This window comes from Papaver somniferum, chromosome 4 (assembly GCF_003573695.1).
Source record: "Papaver somniferum cultivar HN1 chromosome 4, ASM357369v1, whole genome shotgun sequence".
Taxonomy (NCBI): domain Eukaryota; kingdom Viridiplantae; phylum Streptophyta; class Magnoliopsida; order Ranunculales; family Papaveraceae; genus Papaver; species Papaver somniferum.
Window position 1 is genome coordinate 37,240,734 of NC_039361.1, and position 4,828 is coordinate 37,245,561.

Sequence of the window (4,828 nt, forward strand, 5' to 3'; positions counted from 1 at the left end):
TTTTATATTAATTAGTATCACTAAGGAAAAGAACATTGGTGCTTGAATGTTTTATCTAACGAAAGAGTGAAAGAACAAACTAAGGGGGAGTAACATGTCATATTGATTGGTATAACAAAGACGTGCGGATTGAATATCTACCTATCTTCCTTAGGGGGAGTAATAGCTTTGTTATTATAATTTCAACATCGGCGTTTTAAAAGATTGAATGTAAGCAGTTTTACTGTGCTGTTGAATCGGGAATCAAGCAGAGTGTAATGAATTCTTGTAATTTGTTTATCCATATGATGTAAGAGTTTTGTCACTAAAATTGACAAAGGGTGAGATTGTTAGAGAATTGCTCGGTTGAACCCACCAAGCGTTGGTGTGTCAAGTTTGGTTGTTATATTTTAGTGAATCAAAACTCATGTTAAGAGTCGCTTGATTATGTACTAGAGTTAAACTTCGTATAGGTTAGCTTGAAAACATTAGGATATGATACATTACAAGTATTACGAAGTATTGAAGATGTGAAGAAGCAAGGAGCTACAACGACAACAATCATCCTTCCACTTGAGGTTAGTGATATTTGACTTGAACTGTTTCATTCCCTAACGTATCTTTCAAGTCGTGCATATTGAAAACATAACTGCGAAGCATGCTTGAACTCTAGATAGACATAGTATTAAGGAATACAATACGAGGTTTATTGCTTAACCATTAAACTTTGTAGATAAGACATCGTCATAATCATTTGAATGCTATTGTGATTATGTATGGGTATGAGGTGAGGATTTCATCCTAGGGAACAATGTTTACATGTGTTCTAAGGAAGTAAGTTCATAAACTTGTTTGTGGACCGAAAAGGAAATTGCAGGAGTTATTGGTTTTGTTATTCATTGCATATCTCATGAACAACCAATATGTGTGATAGAGTATAACCGCTCACAACTTGTTATGTTCTTGGTAGAACTATTCACAAAGTCCCGACTTTTGTATTGGTATAACTTTTATTAGTAAAACCAATCTTAAGTAATCACCTGGTATGATCGGATTGTTTGTGCTTTGGGGAAAGGGAACCGATCCTTGTTGGGGGTAGGGAACCGATCCTTGTTGGGGGTAGGGAACCGATCCTAGTGAGGGAAAGAGAACTGATCCTAAGAGGTGCAGTGCAATAGGGAACCGATCCTTGTATAGGGTGCAACAAGGTTTATATCAGAAAGGAGAACTGATCCTATGGACATGTGCAATACATACAAGTAAGATACCATATATATGTAGGGAACCGATCCTAGTACCTAGTCAACCGAATCTTTGAAAAGCTAGTGTGACTACGCGTAGTACTCACATGGAGGTAGAACCAAAACTTGTTTTGGTAGAACCGTAAACCCATGATTGTGACTGATTGTTGGTTTGATCAATCACATAGTTCTTGAAAGTCAAATGAACCAATTGTAAACTTGTTTGGAAGTGTGGCAAATCAGTTTCAATGTTGTAAGTGTGAAAGAGAACTTACAAAGTAAAGATGTCGACAAACTTTGAACACGTGTTGTGAATGTTTATTTCTATAATTGTTCAAAGATATTCCTTAAAGGCTAAGGGAAGAAAATCCCAGAATCGAAACACAAGTAAGTTAAGAATCTTTTAATTAAGGTTATTAACTTAACTCTGTAGGGAAATTATGGAATTCGTAATGTGCATTTACTAATTAGATTTTTCGAGAGATTTCGATTGTTATTTTTGGACAGAGCATTTCCAGGAATTATGAAAACCGAATCTGTGCATTTATGAGTATCTTGAGAATATTTTCGGTTTTGGAAATTCCTTGGTATCCAAACTTCCTTGTCTATAGATACACGAAGTTTTCCTTTCTAGCAAACTAATCCTTCGTAAAAACAGACTTCCTCTTTGGTCTTTGTTACTGGTGTAGCCTCCTACCGGAAAGAAGACTAATCTAATTAGGTTAAATCTCTTACGGCCGCTCGTTTTAAAGTATTCTTTGGGATTGAGAAGCTCTAGCACGACTCGTTGGTGGGAAACTAGATAATTGCGGTTTATCTTTGTTTTCGATTGATTTGATTGACTAATGGTGGTTTAAATCTGATTGCACCTAGTTTTTTTATTCTTGAGAATTTTCTCTTCTGATATAAGATTAACTCAAACTAGTTCAGAGTTTCTACAGGGATCTTTAGACTGTTGTTAGTTCTAAAGACGATCTTGTGATAATCCATTGTTAACAGACTCCGTTATGTGCATGATTGATCACAAGAGATTCAAGTGATTGTGTGCAGGTGTTTATTGAATATTAAGAAGATTTGTAGACAAATAAGATATTGAATATCTGACTTGGGTTTTATAATCTTTGGTGTGCACAATACTTGTTTAGGAAAAGAAGATCCAATTAATAATCAGTTTATCCTTGTGGTAGATTGGATTGATTAATTGAGTAGATCGGCATCAACACGATTCTTCGGATTAAAGGTGTTGTTGGCTTAATCTTAACCGATTACCTTTGGGTGATTGAACATAAGATAGATCTAGACCCGACGAAGGAGTTTATGTTAAGATAAACGGAAGAGCCTTTTTCTGACTCATATCACTTGGTTGAATAGAGTTGATACCAAACAGATTTCTTGTTCCTTTACTGTTTGGAATACGAACCAAAGTGATTGTTCCAAGTACGTGACTTGTTCACAAGTCGGAGGCGTGGGAATACAGACGGAACTAAGTAAACTATAGAGTTAGCTACTTGGTCTCAACTATACGAAGTTAGGTGTAATTTTGTGTAGCGGCTTAATCCTGAGAGTATTCAATTCTGGACTAGGTCCCGGGGGTTTTCTGCATTTGCGGTTTCCTTGTTAACAAAATTTTGCTGTGTCATTTACTTTTATTTTCCCCATTATAATTATTTTATTATAATTAAAGTAAATTACACAAACGTTAGTTCCTATTTACTTGATGAGCAATCCTATTGTGTTTGGTTAAGTCCGAACCTTTATATCAAGTAAACATACTTCGTTGTTGTATTGTCTCGATCTCGTATCCATAGACGATCACATGAAGTGTGAACCGATTAGTTGCATTGTCTCGGCTCAGTCCATAGACAATCACTTTTGGAGAAAGGACTTATAGGTAGGAAATTTTTTAGCTTGAGGTATATTTGGGTACCCTCACCTTTTCACACTCTAATTACTCAGGTGATTAGAAAGTGTGTCCCTTTTGTGATTCAAAACGACATGTTGAACAAAAAAGAAAATCTAGGTTGAATAAAAATTCTATTGTTCGACTTTAATACACCTTACATTTAATACTCAAAGGTGTAACTGACATTCGTATGTTTAAACCTATTGGTTTTAGTACTTGTAGATGGTGTATTTTCGACAAGGGAAAAATAGTAAAACCATAATTATACATACTCCGGATCCGGCAATCGCATGATTATTGATACTCATGTCTCTCAATAAAGCGTGAAAGCTCATGCCGTAAAATCTCTAACTTGGAAGGCTGTCTCTCATAGTATATGTAGATGTGTAGTCTCCCAGATGAGCCACGACACATCTCATGAATACTGAGCAATTTCAGTAATTATTTCTGTATAGAATCGAAAGATTGGATGGCTCCTAGACAGCATGCCTGCTAGTATAGAGCAACAACGTCTTCAGGATGCAACCAGGTTTTCCCTGACTACACAGGAGGAATATGACACTCCAGCAAGGTCATATTCCTCAACTCTCAGATAATTAATGCTCCTAGATAGGAATCCCTGCTATTATAGAGCCATCAATTAATTTTCTCTAATCGTAACTGAATATTCAACTATATTCTACGATTCTTCGAATGTTTCGTTACTTCAATTTATGGTGTTCCCAGCAGAATTCCATGGGTTAGTAATAAATATCCAACGTACAGGCATCTGAGCATCGAATAAGCCCTGATTTAAAATGGCGCAAGTGTACTTAGCAATAATGCACAGACCAGCATTTGAATGCGCAAGCGAACATTTCAAAAATACGAATGAATGAGGAACCTATGCAAAATAGGAAGGAAAAATAATAATAATAAAATATTAGAAAAGGCGCCAGGGGACTGGGCTCACCAGCCGTCCGGTCATGCCTTGCCCAGTCCCACGCCCAATTTTATATTTTATTATTTTTCCTTGATCTCATGAAAATTCTCTCATTCGAGCAAATCTCTTTCGTTTTAAGGAAATTCTCTAATCTCATGATATTTCTTTATGTCAAAGAAAATAATAAAATTAGGGAAAGGTGTCATGGGACCGAGCACCAGCCGGCCGGCCATGCCCTAGCCGTGGCCGGTCCCACACCTCACGGTTCCCATTATTTTATTATTATTTCCCTCAATCCATGAAAATTCTCTGATTTGGTGAATTTTTCCTAAAACCATGAAAATTCCCTGATTTCATGAATTTTCCCTAAACCCATGAAAAATATTATAAAATTAAGGAAAGCTCATGGGACCGGGCCCTAGCCGGCCGGTCATGTCCTCGCCGGTCCCACACGCCTCTTATTTTATTATTATTATTTGTTTTGCTTTCCTCATTCCATGAAAACTCCCTGATTTCAACAAAATACCTTGGTTTCAACAAATCTCTTTGATTTTATGAAAATTCCCTAAAATCATGAAAATTACATAAAATTGGGAAGAGTGCCCTGGGACCGTGCACGTTGGCCGGCCGGCCATGCCTTAACCATTGCCGGTCCCACACTCCATCATTCCCTATTTTATTATTATTTTATTTCTCTCATATCATGGAAGTTCCCTAATTTCATAAAACTCTCCAGTTTTATGGAATTTCCCTCAATTCAGAGAAAATACATAAAATTACATA